This window comes from Mytilus californianus, unplaced genomic scaffold, assembly GCF_021869535.1.
Source record: "Mytilus californianus isolate M0D057914Y unplaced genomic scaffold, xbMytCali1.0.p SCAF_13, whole genome shotgun sequence".
NCBI classification, from domain to species: Eukaryota; Metazoa; Mollusca; class Bivalvia; order Mytilida; family Mytilidae; genus Mytilus; species Mytilus californianus.
This window is the reverse complement of record NW_026262615.1, coordinates 6,592,466-6,618,956: the sequence shown is the minus strand read 5'-3', so window position 1 is coordinate 6,618,956 and position 26,491 is coordinate 6,592,466. Positions and strand designations below refer to the sequence as shown.

Genomic DNA, 26,491 nt, shown 5'->3' with positions numbered 1-26,491 from the left:
TGCGATTAAAGAAGGTCAAGTTGCGAGTTAGACAAGTCGAGTTGCGAGTCACGATAGTAGAGTTGTGTGTTAAAAAGTCGAGTTGCGATTTGAAAAAAGTAGATTTGCGAGTTGGAAGTGTCGAGTTGCGAGTTAAGAAAGTCTCTATTATTTAAAAGGTAAAAATGATTTATAACGGACAGTCATTTAAATTACCAACCTCGTGGAGAAAAACTTGCATACTTAGTCAATTAGGATTTGAATCGAACGCACCTTGCTACGTTCACAACACCATGCATGTCCATAGCTATCAGTTACTTCGAGTACTCTAAGATCTATACGTTGTGTTTTGCCACGTCCGGTCTGCGTTTTTTCGACATGTTTTTCTGTAAGTCCTTTTCAACTGATTTTTATAGTTTGTTTTTATGTTTTACTGTTAAACCACTCTCCCAGGTTAGGGGTATGTTTGCACCTTCTAACATGTTAAACCCCGCCACATTCCATGTGTGCCTGTCCCAAGTCAGGAGCCTGTAATTGAGTGAAAGTGTTTTTTTGTTATTTCTCATATTTGCTTTTTGTTTATTGTTTTTGAGGTTACAAAAGGTGTAGTTCTTATGCTTATGAAAAGATCCTGACATACATTTTACTGAGTAACGAGACTCTGGTGAGAACCATGTAACATTCAAATAATGGAGTAATGAGAGGGAAATTGAGTTCACTTCTGCACAACTTGTCTGTAACATTAAAGATTGAACTGGACATTTTGAAGTGTGCATAAAGATTTCTTTATACTGTTTATTCATTAGTTCTTTACATTTTTCCATCCAAATTATGGCTTAAAGTAATCCTGCGCAATATTATGCTATTTAACTATATAGTTCAAGTTTTGCAAACGTAATTTGAAAATGATAAATGTAGATGAAGCTTATGAGTAGAATTACACACCTCTAAAAGCAGTAGGTTGGGCAATCCGATTGACCGTCAGTATCGCACAAGTACAGCATTTAAATATGGTGTCTTGTCCAGAATTGGCTATAGTAATTAACAAGTTTCAATTCACCTCTGAAATAATCAATTCGACAAATGATGCACTACACCAGGAACGGGTTAAAATTAAACAAACAATATTTTCAAAGCATATGAAAGATTTCGGGAGGGAATGATTCGGCCTTTTGCAAAGAGTGTTACTTCGAGTTAATGTGAATGGCATATATCATATTGGACATTTATCACAAAGGTATCAGCATTGTAATGGGCTAATAAAATGTTGTTGAAAGATAGAAACGGATGTCACGGCAGATAAACATGCGAGAGGACAATGATGTTATGTACGATGCTGTTTAAAATGTGGTGGAGAGTGGGACAAAGACTAAATTGGCTGTCCTTAAGAAACATTTATCAAACTGCTGTGAAAATATGTTGCTGTCTACACGATAAAAAAGATGAAAAAGATACTTGGGCACTCAAAAATCATTAGTAAAACAAAACCAGATAACAACATGGATAAAAAACGCAAAAACGACAAACAGCAGTCAAGAAATTTACTATACAAAAATCTAAAAACTAAGCAAGTAGAACCCCACTTTAAAACTGGAATGATCTGAGTTGCTCAAAAAGGGTCAGCAGTTCCTGATCCACAAGTGACACCTACCTAGGTGCTCTTGTTTAGATAGATTGATGAGTCGTATCCAGTAGTTAGGCATAATCATATATATAAACACATCATAGATACCAGGATTGAAATTTTGTATTTGCGCCAGACGCGCGTTTCGTCTACAAAAAACTCATCAGTGACGCTCGAATAAAAAAAAGTTAAAAAGGTCAAATAAAGTACAAAGTTGAAGAGCATTGACGACCTAACATTCCAAACAGTTTTTCCAAATACAGCTAAGGTCATAATAGTTCATTTATTAGTTTCTCTTTTCTAACCATTAGAATCATGTAAAAACCATGTTATCTAAAACTTGACCAAATGTGAGCGTTTGAAATGAAATAGGGTTTTCCATGCATGTACACAACATTGAAAGCATAAACAACATGAGTCCCTTTTCATAAAACCTTGAGGTGTTCCAGAAGGGTGTGTAGTTTCTTGTCAACTGGTAGAACGCGTGCTGTTACTTATTGCAAGTAGACATTCGGTGGTTAAGCGTATTTTTTGATCATTTTGATCCACAATCGAGGAAAAAGAAAGGATTTTGGCTAGGAGAAGTGGAACATATCCATAAACATTTGTGACTCGGATGGTACTTCACTGTCAAACAAATGCTGATGGCGTAAAAACGTTTGAATGTTTCCATTTATGGGATCTTTGATTAAATTGTGTTGTAAGCAGCATCCATGTATCATGGAAACGCAATTCCTAGAATATTGTTTGAACCGCAACCTGCAATACGATCGAAGAAATAAATATCAGTAGAACCTTCTCTTGGTGTTGGTTATTTGCAATTTTTGGTGGTCATTTTAAAATTTTCCGCCATTTTGAAAAAAAATGAAAAGTCTTATATAACCTTAGGACTTACTAGGGACGTTGGATTACATTTGATATGCATTGAAAGATTTGGTTTTGAATACTATTCGCTGTAATTCATACATGGTGGTAAAATTTGGACTGATTGACAGACATCTTGAAAATGGCCGCCATATTGGATTTTTCAGAGTGCCACTGGGTCCATAGCTAAAATTGACTAACAAATATATATCTACAATTGTGCAAAGTTTCATGCTTTATCATCAAACCCACAATTCTTCTTAAACTATGCACAAATCAGCTAGACTATAAAACTACATTCATGTAAGGTTCAAGCCTCTCTATTCAAGGACATCTTGTGATAATTTCGGCAAAATGTGAATTTTGAATATTTCCTTTTAAAACAGTTGTTATAATGTTATCATTTATTTCGACCACTAACTGAAATTATTTTGTTTTTATCTTAATATATACTCGTAATCAAGTCATATAAATAAAGAACTGAGAATATTACCCACTGAGTACCATGTAGTCACAGTGAAATATCAAAGGCACGGCACTGGGTGTTGTGCTCTATGATGTACATGATATTCACAGACATCCATCTATGGTAGTTATAACGTACCCGTATATCATATTACTCACATGTATAGTAGCTTGAATACATTTTTAAAACTTCTTGATAACTATATTGGTTGAATTGCAGTAATGGCGTTTATGTGGTACATTTTGTCATCCACCAATAAATGTATTAGACACCAGTTACATGTAGGACAGTTCATGCACAAGAACAATTTATTTGATTATGTAAATTAAATTAAATATATACATTTGTATTTACAAATATTGCAAACGTCATCTAGATATTATTGAATAAGATATTAGATAGAGTAAGGTTACAATGTAACTCCAGAATGTTTTTATGTACTGGAGCTATTTTCAAACAGTCATTTAATCTTTACCACCATTTAAAAATTGATGAAAATCTAGTTAATAATACATGCTGAAAAATGGTTCAAAACTACAATGTCAAAAGTTTATCATTGCTCTGGGTTGAATATTTAATATATGAAAAACAATTAATAAATATGACATTCATTACAAAAATAAATAATTTTATTGGAAGTAAAGTGGTAATTTGTTTTCATTTTAAATAAATATAAATATGGGTTGCTGTCTTATTGACCCGAATCCAACTCTCGTTTTATTCATAATATTGATAATACAAAGCGTTACATGCAATTGTCCTCATCAATATAACTGACTGATGTGAATTGTAGGAAATAATCCTTTTGGGACCCTACATTGTATAGCAGGTGGAAAATTCCGTAAGTTCAAACAAAATTCAAAGTGTTAAACAACCTCTGTGATTACGAACATTATGAACCTGTACATGTACAGTGATTTTAAACTTGTAGAAAGACATGCTCAGTTGATTTTTGCAACAAATGATGTAAATATTTTCAATGATCAATTTTTGAATACAGCTGTCATAACTTAAATTGATTAATCAGCATGTGTTCATGTATACATTTACTTCCTCATAACAATATTGTATTTCAACGCTTTAACATTTTGGGTGTCTCTGAGAACAGGTAATGCAATTATATATTCTTTTGAACATTGCTTATTTTTAATTAGAAAATGTAAACTACATGTATGCTGTTTGATGCCAAAATGTCAAGTAATTTCATGTGATTTCATGATAAATTGACATACAGATACATCTGACCAGTTCCTAGTTTTATTGTGTTACTCACAGAACGAACTAACAGCTACATGTGTTTTAATTTAGATCTAATTATAGGTCTGATAGAAGAAATTTCTTCCAACGAACTAACGGCTTAGATTAAATATACCATTTTAGGTTTAAATCTGACAGAAGAAATTGCCTTCAAAGAGCTATCAGCTCGAAGTAATCCATGTCACTTTTGATACAAGAAATTTCTGCCAACAAAGTAACTGCCATAAGTATTATATTTTAAGCATAAGTCTGATAAAAAAATTCTTTTAATGAACTTACTGCTTCAATGTATTTAATTTTGTATCGAATAATACAAATTTCTTATGTGTCTACATTCTTTACGGCAAAGTTTTTATCCACTCCTAGTGTGTTCTAAAACTTGTCCCCAGCCCTTTTATTCATGAAAAAGCCCGGAAGGGAAAGTGCACCTGAAGCAAACAAAATCATACAAAATTTCTTATTTTTCAGCACAGGGGTGATGGCAGGAATTGCTATCGTCCCGTTTCCCTTCGGGAAAGTTCTTGACCACGTACATGTGGTTAGATTGAAAGGTATTAACTATGTATTCAACACATATGAATACATGTGTGGGAAAGTGCACCTGAAGATTTCACTGACCACCTAAAGTCTTGGTTACCTTTCAATTACGGGTATGGGCACACTTTTCCGTATTTGTATAAATTTCCTAACGGAAATTTTTTATAAAATCCTAATGGATTTGAAAGCTTGTCCCTGGTCCTTTTATTTGTGAAAATACCCGAATTGTAAAGTGCACCGAAGCTCACAATATAATACAAAATTTCATATTTTTCAGTACAGGGGTGGTGGCAGGAATTGCTATGGTCCTGTTTCCCTACGGCAAATTTCTTAACCACGTAAATGTGGTTAGATTGAAAGCTAGTATATATATCTTCAACTTAAATGAATACCTGGGTGGCAAAGTGCACCTGAAGACTTCACTGACCACCCAAAGTCTAAGTTAATTATCAATTACGGGTATGGGCACACTTTTCCGTATTTGTGTACATTTCTTTACGGCAAAGTTTACCCACTCCTAGTGGGTTTGAAAGCTTGTCATGAAAATGGCCGGGTGGGAAAGTGCTCTGGAAGCTCACAACATCATACCATATTTCTAAATTTTTAGCACAGGGTTGGTGGCAGGAATTGCTATCCTCCCGTTTCCCTAAGGCAAAGTTCTTAACCGCAGATGGTTAGATTGAAAGCTATTATCTATATCTTTAACTCATAAGAACACATGTTTGGGAAAGCGCACCTGAAAACTTCACTGACCACATAAAGTCTAAGTTACCTATCAACTACCGATACGGGCATACTTTTCCGTATTTGTGTACATTTCCCAACGGCAAAGTTTTTACCAACTCCAAATAGGTTTGAAAGCTTGTCCCAGGTCCTTTTATTCATGAAAATGCCCGGATGGGAAATAGCACCGGCCTTTTTACCCAGTCAATTAAAAATAATAATCATTATCCTATGTTCAAATAATGTGACCGTAATTTTATGTCGAACTTTACATTATTCTTACTTTTCCTGGTAAGATTCAACATACAAATATGTATTTTTTTTTTAATTTTCAAAAGAGGCTTTCAACAAGGGTCCTATAGTGATCCAAAGTCTTTAAAGGCTTTCATAACCAAAATATTTTACTTATGGACAAAGTTATAGCTATATGCGTAGAAACTATTTTGTATGAAATATGTACTACTTTCTTGTATGTTCTTTTATGACCGGGCCGATATAGTAGTTCTATACATTAAGGGTTTTAAGTAAATACAAGATATTTGAGGATGGCGAGCGTATAGAAAGCCGTTATATGATTTTTCTACCGCAATAGCATCCGTCTTGTTTAGTTTAATTTTTTATTTATCTCACCGTGAATTAACATCTGTACTAAAATTGTTTAATTCTGTTCTAAAATACTTTATACACCTCTAAATCTTGAGTCATGGTTTAGCCAATATGTACTAAGATGGCCTTTTGTTAATTCATCTATACTATATGTAGTAATTGTTACACGTTACAAATCTTAGTTTAGAGTACCGCAAACAGTTAACATCCCACTTATTTCAATTTTTCTAACTTTTGTTTTTGATTTTTTGCTGTTTTGCTTTTTCGCTTTTTGTTTGCTTTTTTGGTTTTTTTTTTTCTTTCCTTTCTGGCAAATAATGAATATTTCGATTTGAATTTGTATAATGCCATGTAATATAAAATCTTCAAATACTGCAATACTGATTTAGATCATTGGCCTAAATTAAAAAAAAATAGAAACACTTAAGTATTCTTTTCCTACGGCAAAGTATATACATTTTAATTCTTTGAAAAGATGAAAGTTTATTTAATTTATTTCTCAACGTCACATTAATAGCTATGATCAAAAGAACTCTAGAAATGAGATTAACTATATTATTACCAAAAAGACGAAACTATTTATTACTTAATCTTACGTCACCTATTTTGTTTCAAAACTTTAGCAATGCAATATAATTCAATTTTATTTATTGATTCATTTATTTATGTTAGTTTATATACTTTATTTTACTTTCATTTTCCAGTATACAATTTTCCATCATTATATAGAGGCTTATTCATAACCAAAACACAATATCCAGAGCAAAATTTTGAATATCATGAATATATTTTGTCCCGTATTTTTCTGATAAAAAAAGATTTCTATTACAGTTTGCGGCAAAAGTTTTCAGTCATTAGTCAATATCTTTGTCAAAACTTTATGAAATTTTATAAATATGGACAAAAGCTTGTTTATGACCAAATTGCAGTATCCAGAGCAAAATAATGAAAATATTTTTTTTCATTTTCCGTATTTTACTGATAAAAAGACTTAGGTTATTTTGCAGTTAATATACTGATACAGTCTGGTTTAAGTTTGTCAGGCAAAATGGACTAACTATCAACATTAACAAGACAAATTCTTTTCTATGTCTGCATCATAACAGCTGTCACAGTATGCATTTCGAGGATTTCAGGGTTCTTATTAAGACGAGTCCATGAGTCCTAGAATCATGAAAATCTGATAGGACTCACAACTTTCTAAACTAAATAAGAGTCCAAAGATGCATCAAGATTGTACCAGCTGAATCTATTTATCATTATTTCAAAGCAAAAGTCAAATGAAAGTATGAAAAATAATGCTATTTTGATTTGATTTTCTTACTTTATTTTGTAATAAAGAATTAGATCATAAATTAAGGCATTGATATTTATTGTCTTTCCACTGTTGGATGCTTCATGGCAAACATTGTTAGTCCCTGGACTCATCGTGACCAAAAATGGAGAGTCCCTGGACTCATCGTGACTAAAAATGTCCCTGGACTGGCCTACAAAATCCCTTAGGGTGAGAACATTGGATTCATGAAATGGGACGCAATACAGTAGATAAGAAACAAGTAACCAAAACATTAATACATAATCTAAATAATGTTCAAATGGAAATTATTAGATACAAGTTATGATAATGTTGAAATAAATGATAATATTAGTGATTCTTTATCAATTGACCTGCAATACATAATTATTGCAGCATAGAAAATAAAAAGGAAAAAGAAAATATTCCTTTAGCTTTAATAACTTAGAATATAACCCATATATATAAAATACAAATAAATGGGGAATTTCTGTCAGGGGTACTACTTGTACAGGTTATTTTTAAACTTGAGAATTTTCGGGATTATAAAACAAAATTACAATACAAGTATTTTTTGTTTTTGAGAAAAGCAAGGGGAGATTATTCAGACTTTATAAGAAAAATATGAATATAACAAATTTACTTATACAAGCATATTATTATTTACTTCTTCAACTAAATAAAAAATTCTTGTACAAGCAGTACCCCTGACTAAATGTGTCTATGGGCCACAGATGCCCCAGGCTTGAAAATATGTATATATCAACTTCCACATACAGATGCAGCATTCAAGTAACTAAGACCGTTTTGTAATTAAAAGTATACGTTTCATAACATTTAGTTGAGGCAAACTAAAGTTAGAGAACGAAAACGACAGATTTAGCAATTGTTCCACTTATGAAGGGGCATAACTCAAGAACGGCAAAAGTGACGCCACCCAATTTCGAACTTTCGAAAATCTGTGTTTTGTGTTAATAATTTAAGCGTTGTTTATAAGTTTTATAACATTTGGTTAAGGCAAACTAAAGTTAGAGAATGGAAACAAATTTTCGGGACGGACAAGGGTAACACTTAATGCCCCCTCCGCTACAACAGGGGCATACAAACAAAACTATACCATATAACACTGGAATTTATTACAGTTTGACATGAAATATGTATAAGGTTTCAATGTTGCACTACTATTTGCTTATAGCAAACATATAAGTCAAGGAGACATGCTTAATAGATAAAGGTTAAAGACTATAACATAAAATGGACAGTTGGACCCTGATAATAGCAGATTGGTCATAATAACTATTGCCAAAGAATTTGAATATAAATATATTCATATATTTATTAACAAGTAACGTTTTATATTTGATCATATTAAAGTAATGCATCTTGAAAATTATTATTACCAAGCTTTAACTGCAAAATCCCTACTCTAGCAATAGTGTTTTGTAATAACAATAAAAGATATTTTGTCTCGTTTCAAACCCTATTTCAGTACATAATTTTGGACTACCTGCCTAAGCTATTTTGATGATGAGAAATGAAAAAGCTCTAAATAATATACCAGTAATTTCATATCAAAAGGACACACTATGTGTCTGAAGTTCGCTTATATGACAGGAAGAGTAGAAAGATTTAATGGAGGTTTTTTTTGTCTTTACAAAAACAAATGAAACCTACTTACCTACAGATGTGTCTTATTGACGAGTTGGGTAAGGGCAAACTTATATTTTTTAGCCTGGCCTTAGTGGTTGACCAATGCAAATTGGTTTGCAGTTGTATAAGCATTAGCCATCTTATATAAAATTATAGAAAAGTCTACCAGCTCTAACTCAAAATATTGACAATTCTATGTTAAGGGAGTCTAAATTTCAGTTAGGCAGCTTCAGACATAATAGTTTTTGACCTTTTTGAACTGGACCAAATCACTACTTAACATAAAGATTCAGCACCCAATTTTTTTAATATGTAATTTCATCCCTTTACGTTATATTTCATGCATAAAATATAAAGAAATAAATTTGGAAAGTGTATGAACAAAATTTGCAAGTTATACACTGTCCACACTAGGGACTATATTTGATCAGATAGTTAGCGAAGTTTCATGGCTATAGAATATATATCATAGAAACTATGGCTATTTTCATGTTGAAATTTGGATGTTTAATTTTGACGTTTAAATCCAATAATTTCAACTATCAAGATTTGGGCTTTAAAAATTTAAATATTGCAAATATTTGCTTTTTAAATGCTCTTAGATATAATATATTAGATATTAAAAGCAACTGAACACTCATTTGATTTATCAAATTTATCACAATTATTCAAAAGTCATATTTATATGAGCCTGTGCCTGAAAATTGAGATTTTCGAATTAAGGGGAGCCTTACATAAACATGCAAGCATGCACTGTCTGTTGAGACTTTTTAAAGTAAAAAGCAAAATAGTTTGTGTTTTACTAATCACCATTTTGAAGTGAGATAATAAATACACCCTTTGATCTGTATCTATCAAAATACAAATATGAAGTCTGTTTGCATTATACATGACATTTTAATTAGAAATTAAAGAACACACTTGTAATAAGGAACACACTATACACATTGTTTTTAAATTGTGAAAAACAATTGAAACTTAACATATAACAACAAGTATTAGGCATTAATTAAATAATTAATGTCAACAACAGTCCAGGAATTTTAAAAACAACGAAGATAATCAAAGGTCAGGTGAACAGATCCCTACATACATGCACGAAAAAGGAAGAGACAATGAAAATTGTCCATTCTTCACAGTCCTAAAACTGTTACACGTTACACAAATGCACTACATTTGGATTTTGTCATTTTATAAAGGACTTTCCGTTTTGAAATTCCCTTGGAGTTCGGTATTTTTGTTATTTTACTGTTTTTGCGTTTACTAGTACACGCCCGTTTACTACAATTACGTTAACGCAGTCAAAATGGAAATTTCTAATGTCTACTCGGGTAAACGCGCGTTTACTTTGTGTCAGTTTAGTCAGTAGTTAACTACATATAAACGCGCGTTTACTAGATTTTACATCTTTACCTGCACGTGCACTTAGAAATCACGCGTTTACTCTTCTCGTTAACAATTTGTGGAAATTATAGATATACCTTTTTATCTCACCTTGACCAAAGGGCCAAGTAAGCTTTTCTCATCACTTGGCGTCCGTCGTCGTCTGTTAACTTTTACAAAAAGCTTCTCCTCTCTGAAACAACTAGGCTAAATTTAACCAAACTTAGCCAGAATCATCATTGGGTATCTAGTTTTAAAAAATGTAACTGATGAGCCAACTTGCCAACCAGGATAACCGACATGGCTATTATTTTGAAAACCATTATAAATAGAGAAAATCTAACAAAGGCAGAAATGTTCAGAATGTTGAGTTCTACCAATTGTCCATATATTCCAAAACTGCCAGACGACTTCTTATCAAAGTTGTTGCTCTTAAATGAAACATTTTACCATTTTTTTGTTCATTTTTGCATATTATCTTGAAAACTATAATAGATAGAGACACACTTTTAATTACAAAAACGATCAGAAAGAGAAGTTCTGCAAGTAAGTCTGCATGGTTGAAATCGTCAGTCGACTCCTTATTAGAGTTATCGTCCTTTGTTGATGATTTTCACTTTTTTTTGCGTTTTTGCCTTGTATGATAAAAGTCAAAATAGATAGAAAGAGACTTAAATTAGCAAAATTGAGCAGCAAGACAAAATCTACTAACAAGCCAAATGTTCCCGATATAATTAGGAGACTCACTCTTTAAATGAGTGAAGCTTGTACAGAAGCTAATCTTGAACACAATGAAATATAATAGCACCTAAAAGATAAGTTTGATTTTTTTTTTAAATTCTGTATTTTACTGATAAATGGACTTACTTTTAAAGTCAACATAACACTTTTATACTGACAGCAGCAATCACAGGCGAAGCCAGGATTCCGAGGAAACCCATGCGATTTTTTTGAAACTTATCAAATTGAATCTGAAACCGTTATGCCAAGGAGTCAACTGCGAAAGCAATTTCTTTTGTTCATCTCTTTGTATATAGGTCTAAAAGGAGCAAAACCGGGTGCATCGAAAGGATAAGCGTCTTCTGTTATGTATGCATCACCCACCATGTGAATCTCAATCAATATAGGAAAATTGTAGATGTGAACTTTGATAAAACTTGCTGATTTGACAAAGTTGTCATATGCATAGAATCTAAAATGATTTGGTACTAACTCTATGCAAAATATATTTGATAGCCTATAAAAGCTGGTACACATATTCTTTAAAATAAAATATTGTATAGATTTCGGGATAGATGACCAACTCATCATTCCCTTTTTCCGTATGTGTATGGTTGGGTTTGATTTTTTTGTTTTAATTCTAGATAGTATAAACATTTTCAACATTGATATTAATTCACTTGAGAAGCCGTGACAAAATAGATTGAAACAATTTGTCTTATTTGATGAATTAACGATTTATTAAATTGAAATATAAATTCTTTATTATGAACGTTCAAGTCAATACGTGCTTTAATAGACAAATATTTGCAAGATTTTACATAGAAATATTTTATTTTCATATCGTTATTTTATATTTGTACTAAACGCTCTTTCTAAACTAAAAAAAGATGATAAAAATATTTTTCATGTTAAACCACTGAATCATCAGTTAACATGTGTTACATACTTGCACCATTCATGCGTTTATATTGAACATTCCATCTTTACCTACGTGTTATTTACGAAATCTTCCTCCAAGTGTACGGTTGTGTGATCAGGTTTCTCCAGTTGTGGTCGTTATTATAATGTAAGTACAGTTATACATTTACATGTTATATTGTTATTATAGTAACTAACTTTTATAAAATCTATCATCATTCCCTTCTAACATGTACAGACGACGATGCGTTTGAACTGTTGTGCTATCTTTAGGCATTCTGGCCTTTTTTCCCGTCCTCAAATCATATTTGCATATTGAATAATTAAACATAACATAAGATCTACGTAGTGCTACTTGCATCGTACTAGCCATTTGTCATCTAAGTCTTTGTTTATAGATTGTACTTTTAATTTTGACTTTTCCTAAAATGTTGTTGGTTTGAAAACATCATATCTTTTATTTGTCCAAGAATGAATCAAGTGCCATTCCCCACTTATGTCTGTTTTCATCACTTTTATAGTCTTTTTTGGCATGATATTTCAATGATTACTTTAGTATTCTCCCTATAAGAAAATTAATAAAAGATAATAACCGTTTCAATACTATCATTTTTATTATTGATAGTGTAGACTTCTTTTCTCACCGTATTTTCTTTTCTGTATATCTTTAATACAGCTTCAGCATTCCTTTACTTTACATTTTTGATTATTAATCAATTCGATTTAGTTTGCATATTACTTCTATATATTACCTTATGTTCACTATATAACAACTAGTATCCTATCAGCAAATAGCAAGTTTGTCTGAGTTTTTAGCAGTGTATATTTCACTTAGGTCTACATTTAAGGCCTTCATTTCTTCCTATTGTGTTATCTACTAATAAGATGAGACTGTTTTTTATATTACGTGAATTTATCTATAACTTCTTTATTCTTTTTAATTTGTGATGAAAAATTATTAGTATAAACAATTGTATAAAATTTTCATAATGTTTCTATTGTTCAATTATTTTCATTTCATATAACTTCAACCATATTGCATTTATACTGATAATAAAATGAATGTAAGATTGTACCGTTATTATTTTTTTTTTTCTTCTAAAAAAGATCTGAAAATTTAATTGGTCAAAATTTCAATCTGTTGTTGATATTGTCCGTGCTATAAATTCCGAAGTTCTCACACATCTAATTGATGGCCAATTAGTCTAAGTAGTTCCTATACTGTATCACTGAGGTTGTGAGGTTGCGAACCTGCCACGAAGCATCTGGATTCGTCTTCAGTCTTAAGTTTGGCAAAGATTGTCAGTTTACTGGCAAAAGGCCTGTGGTTCTCTCCGGGCAATCCGGTTCCCTCCACCAACAAAAACTGGCGGGCATGATATAGCCAAGTGTACTGAAAGTGGCATTAAAGTTAACAATCATTCAGTCAATTAAAAGATCGAATGGTGTACAGTTAAATAAAAGAAATAGACAAGATGTATACACGATAATTATATAAGCAGTATAAAAATAGATATGGACTTGATGAGCACGACAAGAACATAAATATTATGTTTAAGTTCCTGCTTTTTTGTAGTCTGTACATTCCAGTGTGACAAAATGAGCCCACATACGTGCAGTAACATATAAACATTTAACATTAACTATAGGAGTAGGAGTATTTTACATTCTTTAAGCCTACATACATGCATTCACATTCAACAGAAGCTATTGCAGTACGAGAATTTCACAATCTTTTCTTTTTGCCTTGTTTTGTTTGCTATATGTAAAAATTGTCTTGATTTTGTATTTGTCTTTGTTTTGTTTGTTTTGGGTTTGTTGTTTTTGTTTTCGAGAGGAAGGAGGGGGTGGGGTTGATGTAGCGTTAAGCCCCACAGGAAACATTATGATTTCTTGAAAAGTTGAAAATAAGTTTATACCTTGAAATTCTTCTTAAGTTCTGTTTTTCGTGTTTTATTTTTCTTTCTTCATGAATAAAACTGTAAATATGTGGCTGTTTTGTCCTTCTGAAGACCTGGATAATAATAAGAAGATTGACTAAAAAATTAATCAATTAAAACCCGGATCCATAACGTGTCAGTCCTGGGCCATAAAGTCCAGGATGATTGTAAATATATATTTGATGCCTTATTTCTGTACCGGTAATGCCTTTTAAACGAAACATTTAGAAATGTAATGAATCAGCCAAATTAGTTCTGAATCCCTAGGAAATCAGTTGCATGATTGTGATGAAAGGGAAAGATAAAAGATAAATGACAGGTATAAACGTTTGAATAATAGTTATTGCCGCTATTTGTTTTATAAATCTCCACACCAAATCAAATAAACTAAAAAATAAATTCTAAAATATATATATATATATACTTATAAAACTACATTAAGACACTGTACATGCTAAAGAGACATCATGGTTCTCACTATAGATTTTGGAATGTGAGTCCTGTGAGGAATTCATCATTTTTGGTCAAGGCAAGTTAAACAGCTAGAATATGAAATTGTTTTGCTATATATTTTTTATTCCAGTCTCACTGACAAAAAAGAGCAAGTAATTGACATCAAATTTAATTATTTCTAAAATTTTAGAAATAAAATGAAAAAAAGTTTTACATTCTCGATACATCTTTGGACTTGCCTGTTATGATGAGTCCAGACAAATTTTCATGAGTCTAGGACTCATGGACTCATCGTTGGGAGAAGAATAAGACATGCTCCTATAACAAATAAAGCATCTGAATTAAATTGTGTAAGTTGAAGTTGAAAGTTTTTTTTAACTTTATGAAATTAGTGTTTCATAAAAGTTTGAAAAATGTTCATGAACATCTGTTATTAATTATTTTATGAACTTTCTGTATTGCTTGATTAATTAAAGTTGATAAGATATTCATGAACATGTGTTATGAACAATTTATGAACGTTATGAACTGACTAACAGTTCATGAAGGTTCTGAAAATATTCATGAACTGCATTTTATGAACTGCTCATGAGCTTAATTCATGAAATAACTTAATGCACTTTTATGAACATTCATGATGGTTCATATATTCATGAATTTCATCTGGCAGGGGTGAGTCTGCTATTGCTTACAATAGAAATTATAGTTATTGCACCCTCAACAGAGTTGGGGTGTCATATTGTTATTCTACGTTTCTTTTTAATGGCACCCTCAACGGAGTGACATATTGTTATTTTACGTTTCTATTTTCTTATTATATCATCCGATCAACAATGTCGGGTGACATATTGCTGTTCCTCCGTTTGTTTTTCGGTTTTTTTTATCATTATTATGTCACCCGATCGACCATGGAAACAGCAAAAATGTGTTAAATATTAAAATGCTCCAACTGTTTTGAAAATTTGCAGAAAGAGGTGTAGCAAATGTTGCCTGTGGTATGTTGAGGTACCGACAATATTCAGATATTCCAAAAAGCCCCCATTGTCATGGAAACAGATAGAAAATTATACCTTGACCAATTGGCAAAAAATACTTTAAAGCAACATTGTCTTAACGAATATTACATCAAACCCAATACAACTGATTTTATACAAAAAAAAAGTCGCCTATATACAGGTTTTGGATGATTTTGACAATAATTTTGAACCACTATGTTACCATTGAAACTACAGCAACTATGGCTAGCGTTACTCTGATAATGGGGAGACGAGGGTGTCATCTGCTATTTCTCAAAATTGCAAATCTTCTTCTCCTTCTTCTTCCTCTTCATCTTAGAACTTCTCCTTCTTCTTCCACTACTTTTGAATTTGAACTTGTCTGCACCCGTTCCCCAAAACCGCTTGTCAGATTAATTTAGGGTTCCACAATATGCAAGACTAACATGTCTAGTGGAACAATCAGGGTTTTATTTGTGCAATAGCGTTTATAAAGGGGTACTTTGAGGGGCCAAAAGAAAGGAGGGGTTTACTATAGAATCCTATAATATTTTAATTTTTGTTATTTTCAAATGATTATATCTTGAGAACAGTTAGTGATAGACACATAGGGTCTTCAGTAATGACCATGGGAACATATGGCTCTTGAAAGGTTAAATGGGCAAGGTCATAATTTGACCTTGAACTTGTTTTCATAATTTTTTTAATAGGGAGAGTCCTTAAGGGATTATTCTTATTATGATTTGTTCGAGAGACTTCTTAACAGCATCCTCTTACAATCATGTCTTGTAGGAGTACATGTATATATCTCCAAGTTGATACAATTTCCATGGCTTGTATTTCCTATCATACTTTCCTTGATCAATGATTGCTGCTCACAAGAAACCTATTAGTTGATATAGTCCCTACCTAAACTTTACAGACGGTATCACGAGTTGTTTGACCGTTATATGGAATATCCATTTCACAAATGACAACGGATATGTTCCTATTGTTGTAACTACAATCCTGTCACCTTTTCTCCAGATATGACACACCGAACTAAACTTATCACCAGGTTTGTATTAACATAAGCAACACGACGGGTGCCATATGTGGAGCAGGATCTGCTTATCCTTGTAGAGTATCTGAGATCACCCACAGTTTTTGGTGGGGTTTGTGTTGCTCATTCTTTGGTTTTTTTATTTTTGTGTACTGTTGTTTGTCTGTTTATCTTTTTTTTTTTAAGCATGGCGTTGCCAGTTAATTTTTTACTTATGAGTTTGAATGTTCCTTTGGTATCCTTCTCATCGCTTTTGATATCATAAAAGAAAGAGACACATATCTGATAGAGTGTAATTAAGGAAAGGAAAATTTTTGAAATGGTAATTTCTCTCTATTTCTTACATTTTGTCTTATCTTGAAAATTCATGATTGTTTATTAAAAAAATAAATGACTCTCTGGCAATAGGCTATATTATTTGACATTATTTTTTTTTTGTATATTACAGATATATCAAGGTAAACGAGCAAAACGAACACATCTAATAAAATGTTGATGTCAGTTGCAGTTATGTTGTTTATAAGCCTGTTGAAAGGGGATTTAGTTAATGGATGTCCTTCATCTTGTTCATGTACTGGTACACTAATTGATTGTTCCGGAAGGAGTTTTGATGAAATACCGCATACAGATATTTCTTCAACTACAACAATTTTGTAAGTACTATTCATTACATATGTTTTAATCAAATCGTGACTTTGCATGGAAAATATAGTTGTCCGACCAGGTTTGGATTTTAAATGAACTTGCTGGTTTTCGGAAATTCTCGATTTAATTTTCCTGCTTTAATTAGACAATCAGGTTTTCGTTTGGGAACAGTTTTGTGTATAGCGCAGGAAAATTTTAAGAAATGGACGTGGTAAAGGATATTATCTATGATATATCAAACGCGTTAAGTTATCGACCTGCCAATATTCCACGGGCACTTATTACTATTATCATGCCACTATTGTATACATGATCTTCATCAATGATGATGATTTCTATCTATACCTATAAGCTTTTTATGTACCTCATTCACGACTAAAAATATATCCCAAAATTTAACGAACTACCAATACTTTGCATCTAAATACTAATTGTTGTTAACTGTCAGGCGTTTTCTTTCACTTTTTCAAAATGGTTCTAATTGTGTAAAATATCAGCAAACTGTCTTGACTTAACAATTAAATGATAGTCTATCATAATATTGTCTACTCTATAGACTTCGTATTTTCATTTCATACATTCAAATGTAGTTCATGCAATCGTTGGTCTATCCTTTTACTGGTCCACACCAAATGATTCATTAAATTATGATTAATTTTCACTAAAGCTTCATTCCTTATTAACAACTTTTTTTTTAAGATTTACCAAATTTTTTGTGCAAATGCTTTAGAATGTTTTGACCTGCGGAATGTTAAAGAGATGTAGGTTTTATATATCAGAATATGGAATATCGTTCTTATATCATGTATATTGAACGAAGTCCTATGATCATTTATTTTTCATTCTTTCAGAAGTCTTCGTAGAAATAACTTAACAACAGTAAGAACAAATGCGCTTTCTGGTTTAACATCCCTTATAATCTTGTAAGTATTGATACACGGGCAATGAAGTAGGTTTTTACCGTAATGATAATGCAGTAAGAAATTACTTTAAAAAGTGATAATAGACAGATTTTAAATAACTACACATTCATGTAAGTAGTTATCATATTTACAATGTCCGTTGTCTCCAGTTTGTTGTTCGTGACTTATGAACTCTCTTTCATCGAGGAAAGACAGTTGTTTTCAATTCATTTCGTCGGTTGATAGTGTTGAGCGTTGGATTTTTGTCAGGTTTAATTAATTTTCCCCTTTTTAAATTTACCGTGTTATAAATGGGAAACTTACTTTACATTTCAGGTCGTCAAAAATCATCCCCCCTGTTTTGGGATTTGTTTTATTATACTCTTAGATATCTGTGATCATTTGTGTTTTCCTCGTGTTTTCTTTTTGCCATGGTGTTTTCTGTTTATCTTCAATTTACGTCTTGTTTAATTTTGTTGTTATTTTTGTCGGAATATTTCTAGTAGAGACAAGATGAACAATTAATTACTTATTATTCTGTTTAACAATATTCAAACTGCAATAAATAAGGATCATTATGTCATATGAATTATTGAATGAATATTGCTATATTAGGACAATCCAATAATCGGAAATGAGATGAGATTTTACTTGCATTGTTCATGTCAGGTGAGATTATTTTCCTGACGTTCCGTTAGTTGATATAGTAGTCAGATCGCTTGAACATGTCATGTTGCATAAACTTGCCCTTGTTGTCGAGCCTGCGACATTTTGTGCGAAACTGAAACATAGCGATCCTCGATTCCGTCATTGGCGTCGGCGTCAGCATTTAGGTTAAGTCTGTGGTTAATGTTTTTTAGACATCAATAACATGATTAACTTTGTCAAACCTTAATGGAATGTTAGGAATGGAAAAGAAGCTTCTTTATGACCAAAATAAAGTATCCAGAGCAAAATTTTTAAAATATTTTCGTATTTTACTGATAAATAGAACTAATTTTTTACAGTTTACTTTCAAATTTAGTCTGAAGTGAAAGTTTTTCAGTCATCAATAAGTTTTTCAAACCTTATTGAATTTTAAGAAATGTGGACAGAAGCTTGTTTATGACCAAAGGACAGTATCCAGGGCAAAATTTTGAATACGTTTATTTTCATTTTTCCGTATTTTACGGATAAAATCAACTTATTTTTTAGCTCACCTGGTCGAAGGGCCAAGTGAGCTTGTCTCATCACTTGGGGTTTGATGTCCGTCCTCGTCATTTTTCGTCTGTCATCGTCGTCGTCCATCTTCGTTAACTTTTACAAAAATCCTGTCCTCTGAAACTACTTGGCCAAATTTAACCAAAATTAGCCACAATCATTATTAGAGTATGTATATTAAAACTTCGTCAGATGACCCTACCAGCCGACCAAGATGTCTGACATGGCTAAAAAAAGAACATAGGGGTCAAATGCAAGTTTTGCCTATTATAAGGAAAACCGCTATAAATAGAGAAAATCTGACATGAGCAAAAATGTTCAGAATGTTGAGCTCTAACTATTGGTCATTCACGTCAAAACTGTCAAACGATTTCTTATAGGAGTTATTGCCCTTAAAGGATGAATTTACCATTTTAGAATTGTTTTACCTATTATCTCGATTTATAATAGTTATATAGACAGAAACTTCAAATAACACAAAACGATCAGATAGACAAGATCCACAAATAAGCCAAAACATGGCAGAAATCTGCAGTCGACTCGTTATTGGACTTATTGCCCTTTGATGATAATGTTTAACATGTTTTAGTATTTTTTGCCTATTATCTTGAAAACTATAATAGATAAATAGAAACTTTATAAAGCAAAATTACCAGTAGGATAAGATCTACAAATACGTCAACATGACTGAAAATTTTTAGTTATCTCTGAATAGAGTTATTCCCTTTTAATGATGTTTATTACTTAAAAGTGGCTATTGCTGAAGATGCAGACGAGCCTCTAGTTTTACAGTTAACAAGTAATTACCGTCAGTCATCAATGACTTCGTGAAAGCTTCATAGATTTGTGGGAAATTTGGACAGAAGCTTTGTTATGACCAAAATACAGTATTCAGAGCAAAATGTTGAAAATATTTATTTCTTCTTTTCCGTATTAATCTGAAAAATTGACTTATTTTTTTTTCTATTTTTGCCTATTATTCTCAACATTTTCGTCCGTCCTCCGTCGTCGTTAGCTTTTACAAAATACTTCTTCTCTGAAACTACTGATCCAAACTTAACCACAATTGGCCAAATTCATTTTAAAGGGTATCTAGTTTAGAAAATGTTGCCAATGACGCTGCCTGTCAACCAAGATGGCCGACATGTCTAAAAAAAACATAGGTGTAAAATGCAAGTCTTGTTTATTATCTTGAAAACCACTATAAAAAGAGAAAATTTGACAAGGGCAGAAACATTTGGAATTGTGAAATTTACTTATTGTACATTTACTTCCAAAATGTCAATAACTTTTTAAATTTTTGCCCATTATCTTAAAATTATAATAGATAGAGAGAAACTTTATATAGCAAAACTGATCAGCAAGATTAGTTCTACAAATGAATCAGCATGGTTAAGATCGTCTGATGGCCCCTTATTAGAGTTAATGCCCTTTAATGAAGATGTTTACTATTTTTTTTTTTTTTTTTTTCGTTTAAATACTCCAACATTAAATTTGTATTAAATTCCTTGTACCACTCTGACATTTTTTTCCTAAGGAAACTGTCAGAACTGCCTAATGTTTTCTTGTCCGAAAACCCCCACACTATAGAAATGAGAAGGTGTGGTATGCTTTCCATCAGGGCAGCTATCAACCAGAGTCAAAATGGCGTGGATGTATTTGATCAACTGACCACTGAATGCATATCTTTGTCTCTGAATTTCGTAAGATAATATTTTCCCTGTTCATCTCATATTCAACATCTAAAATTGGACTACTTTGGTACCATTACGTTTTAAATTCAAGAACTTGAGGCAATCTCATATTCGTATTGACAATGCTGTCCTTGGAATTGCTTTTAAACAATATAAGATCTATATTTCATGCTAATTCAGTGTAATAGAATATATTCCCAAATCTAAAAACCGTATATTTCTGAAATTAAACGTTGATATTGACAGAGCTTGCTTAATAAAATTCGCAACCGATAAAGAAAAAAAAACTACAATCACGTGATCTGTTTTTAACTTTGACACTATGTATAGGCGAGTGACAATTTTCAAAAAGACGCTTAATTAACGACTTTAATGCACCCACCTAACATACGGCTATATTACACATCATTCGAAAGCTTATTATCTGTACTTTCATTTTTGCCCAGTCGTCAATAATTCGTACGGTGCAATTTTCGTTAAACCAAGGTCAAAGGTCTAAACCGAGCATTCCAAATGTTTGCTATAATTACACAAAATGCCATTTTCAGGTACTTGTATGGCATTTTATTCCCTAAAATTGATCTAAACCTTATAAAACAAATTACCATGATTTCAAATCAAGTGCAAACTTAAATGTTGATTGCGCTATATTAACAAAAAATGGCATTTCTTGAAAAAACTTCCAAAAAATGATAAAATTGCAATAAAATCTAAATGTTTTCTGACATTTGAATATTTGTATGTCAAAAATAGAATAGATTTATTGTTTATGGACCGAGGGAATTTTTCGTCATTTTAAACTGCAATTAATATGATGTAGGTCCAGATGCAGCCTTCTAATGAAGCTTTGGTAGTTGCCCCAAAAAACACCATCTGCAAATGGGGATCATCTAGCTTTTTTTTTGCTAGATAATATTGCTAATATCGGCAGGTGATGATCAACCATATTTAAAAAAAGGTTATGGAAGAACTTTAAAGAATAAAAGAAGTATATTTGGTAAAAATTAGTTTCCCGATGTGAAAAGACATGTTACGAAGATTATGCTCGTTCAATGTTCGAAAGAAAAATGTCTGTACCATGCGATTTTCAATGTCAAATTCGGCGAATTCTTTTTTATGTTAACCCATTATGATATACTTTGTTAGTTGTTTTATTAAATATGACTGAAAATTAATAATTCAGATTGATTAAGATTAAATAACCTTCATGAACAACTGTAATCACCGTACTGGTTTACGTATTGTTCATACAATTCGGTATAGTGTTTTGAGAAGATTTGCTTGTCTGTCTTACTTTTTCGCCATGGTCATGTTGTCGTCTGTTTTTCTTCGACCATGGTTTGAGACTGCCTTCATATTATTTTATCCCTTCTTTCAATCAAAGAAAAGAAAACCATAAATCAAAGCTGAGCGAAAAAAGACAACAGAACTTAAAACTCAGATATTGATGCAAAAAATAAGTTAGTAAAACAACATGAATTACCGAGCTCCAAGTGAAATTTCAAAACAGAAAGTCTCTTATCACATATCAAAACCAAAAGCTGAAACACATCAAACGATTGGAAAACAGTTGTGATAGACCTCGTAGTTCTCTCTCCATCTCTATCTATCTTTATATGATATAGCGGAAATGTAGGAATCATCTTGTCCTTATGTCCTTTTTTTCTTTTGTTCTTTCCATTCACATATCCATATGTTATTCTCAAAATTGTAAAGAGCAATATTCCTTCGACATTGCTTGGCAGAATTATGGAAGTTCAAAGTGCACATATAGAGGTTATACGTGAAGGGATTTGTTTCATAATAGACATATTCAAATAGCGCTAAAAACGGTAATCGCTTTAAATTTACCAGAACATACCTGCTTTCAAGCTATCTCATTAAGTTAACCCTAATCTTATTAAAATTTAGTTCTATGATTTTGTTTTTATCAGACGATATATGGGCAGGCGAGTCGTGATTGATCTAAATTTTAATCAGATTGTTTAAACCCATGTTTTAACACTGATACATAACATTTTGTACGGTTTTTTTTTCATGTCAACTTAAATCACTTATTATTGTTGTGAGATCTTCGCACCATTAGAAACTTGAACTGAAAAATATGAAAATAAAGTGAGAAAATCGCAAAAAGTCGCTGTCAGATCAATAACAGAGGGCTCAGTGCACAATAAATATTCACGAACATAATTTAAGATCAGATTACATAAAACCGATTAAAAAAACTGGATAAATTCAACCACAATTTTTTTCATTTTTCACAATTGTATAGATATCTTAGAATAAAATAACTTCATTTTAACCATATGTATTTTTAATATACACGTACTATCTTTAATATGCCAATGATCAACCAATGCTTAATAGATTATCTACTTAAATAGTAGATCATGCTCTTTTTTTTAAATGCCTAAAATGAAAATATTATGTGTCAAATCTACATTGAAATAGTAATGCAAAATCATGGCCAATTAAATTTGAAATAAAAGTGGTTCAAATGCATTTATATTTTTGTTTCTATTAAGAAAACTTTACTTGTAACATTTAGCTGAAGTAAACATCAACATTAACACTACTGTGTTTGGTTAGAGGTTGCCTACTTTTACAAAAGGTGATCAATGCTGATTGGTACATTTGTGTTGTGACACCTACACAGTAACTTCGTCCTTGATACTAATAGCTATAACTAATGTATTGTTGATGGGGATTGGCAGTTTTCCTTCCGAAGGTTGGTGGTTCCTTGGGCATTCCATGGGCATTCCATGGGCCTAAACCATTGAAAACTGATCGCCTCAAAATACTTTAGAAGCCAAATGTTCTAAACCGAAAATTGCGTCAAACACCAACAATCAATCAATCATCTTTATATTAAAATGTATTTATGTGTAAACTATTCAGGGAGTAAATTTGATTAATGGAAATGTATGTATTGTTATTGCGAATTGCTAGATTTCCCAATTCAAAAATTAATGTAAGTAAATATAATTGCGAGGGTCTCAATGTATTTACAAGAGATTACGTAGCTGGATAGGATTAAATATATTGGCCTGGCATGAAGACCATTTCAGTGGCTAGCTTATAATAGTTTTCGCTTCCTCATTCAATGCAAGATGCAGTATAATCAACCAAGAAAACATACACATATTGAAATATTGAATTATCAAAGTTTCGCTCCCAAACTTTTCCCTAAATGCACGAATTTTCTGTGTATTCTATCCTTTAACATTTTTGCAGTTTTAAAATTTGTGTTTTTCAACATAATATCGACTACATACAAATTGTTATAACAAAGAACAGCTAAAGAAGCTATTTTCTTGCAGATGGCGATATTTGGGCAACTGCACGGTTGTTATAATTGGCTGTTTAATTAACAAGAAGCGTAATTGCAGTAATTTAATGATGTCAAAAACACCCTTAGCACTAAATGAAATATGTTATTTAGTTTTATGGTAAATAATAGTTGAATCACAGACATAAAATTTGATTTTCATGCATTTTTGTCATTTTCAATGGAATTTCTGGAAAACAGCGCTATTTATTAAAAATCCGACATGAATTTTTCAAAGTGCTTTTGATAAGTTACTATTAACATCTGTTCTAACAGATTTCCATATGTACATACAAAATATCATTATTCAGAAGACAGAATATGCAAAACATGCTGACTTCTTGTAAAATTAGAAGTTGTCCGTACTTGACCTTTCGTTGCGATTTGACAGAAACTACACCATACGAATTTTTGACGACCGGGCAAAAAAGGTTTGTGAAGATGATGTGTTTTCGAATGGTATATGATTTAGCCGTATGTTAAGTGGATGCATTAAAAATAAAATTTTATGGTTAATGTCACTCGTCTAGTAATTCAAATGTTGTAAAAGTAGCTAATGAAAAAATACAAAACAAAAGGACAACAGTCAATTGTGAAGCAAGGACACTAGTGAAATAACTCTTTCAGCAATTATTATGACAAAAATCAACTAATTTTAAGTTATTTTTGAACCACAATTAAACATTTTTTTGTTTATTATGCCTACAAAATTACTATAAATTTATCACAGAAACATGAGATAAAATGTCCAAACTTCAACAAAACCTACTTCTTTTTATCTTGGTTTTACTGCGCGTACTGCTGTGTTTTTGTTTATTCCACATTGTTAGAGGTATAGAGGGAGAGTTGAGATCTCGCGAAACATGTTTAACCCTGCCGTATTTTTGCGTTTGTCCAAAGTCAGGAAATTCTAGCCAATTGTTAGTGTTGTGTGTTTTTTTTTTATAATTTTGGTTGATTTGAATGTTGTGGAATTTAGTGTGGCGTCCATTTTGCTGAACTAGTATACATTATTCTTAAGGGCCGACTAAAGCTCGCCTCCGGGTGCCATATTTTCTCGCTGCGATGAAGACCCAGTGGTGGCCTTGGGCTGGGTTCTGCTGTTGGTCGAGTTGTTTTCTCTTTGCCACGTTCCTGCTTTCCATTCTCTATTTTACGCTATTCACATTAAGAAATAACCAAGATTTGCAATTTAATTGTTTTTTTGTAATTTATTCCGAAAACAAAATACTTCACACAAAAATTATATCACTATTGTTATTGATAACTACAAGAATACATATAATGTGAGGGTATCCAGATTGCACCTATTTTGACAGTTTTTTAACCTACGTTTATATATGATTCAGTCAAAAGTGTCCTTTCTGTGTTTATTTTTAGGGCATGTATTCTTATTTATTATATAGTTCCACCAATTTAGTTTTAAATTCATTTCTAATCATAAAAATGGGTTTGAACCAACCTCCAAACGATCCAGGATTATGTTCTGAGAAGTACCCAAATTGCATCCATGTTAAAATTCATATCATTCCGTAAAATCAAATAACTGGTTTTTAGTTTAATCTGGAACAATTTGACAACATTCCTTGCTTACTATTAATTTTTTTATAGAAATGGATGCCTGTTACATAGTTTAAATGACTCATTTTTGAAAATTGACTTTTTGTGGATGCCGCATAACTAAGTTTCCGTAGAATAAGGTTTTCCAGTGGATGCTTCATCTGTTGATAATATACTGTGAAAGTGAACGTATTGTGTATATTTGAACATATTTAGCTATATTGAAAGATGTGCATAATGTCAAATCATAAATATACCGATTGTTTAATCTCTTAACAAAACATTGTAAGACTTCCGCTACTATTTTTGCTAATTAGGTGCAATTTGGGTACTCAGTGCAATTTGAGTACCGTGACGTTACATGTATAAACATAAGCTAATATTTTCTATCTTCTATTAAGATCATATTTCAAAACTTTCAACCATGAATATTTTTTTCCTATTTCAATTTTTCTCTAAAAACCACATTTTACCCAAGAATTACCATTTTTAAATACTAATAACTACATTTCTTCATAATATAAACAGAATATATAATATGTCGTATTTTCTATAAAGATCCCACATCAAAAGTTTTAACAACAATAACCGAGCTTTTTTTTCAGTTTTCGAGGTTTTTCTCTCTAAAAACATAAATTTCAGTTAAATTTACCCAAATATTAATATAAATAACTATTGGACTTCACATAATAAGCATAAAATAGTATG

The 26,491-nt window shown here is 31.7% G+C and overlaps 1 long non-coding RNA gene across 1 annotated transcript; it reads left to right on the top strand.

Moving 5' to 3' along the window:
• The first annotated feature begins 12,126 nt into the window (after window positions 1-12,126).
• Window positions 12,127-18,016, top strand: LOC127723098 (uncharacterized). The gene is made up of 3 exons (XR_007991858.1): window positions 12,127-12,172; window positions 16,903-17,107; window positions 17,951-18,016. It is a non-coding gene; the product is annotated as an uncharacterized LOC127723098 (long non-coding RNA).
• The last annotated feature ends 8,475 nt before the right edge of the window (window positions 18,017-26,491 follow it).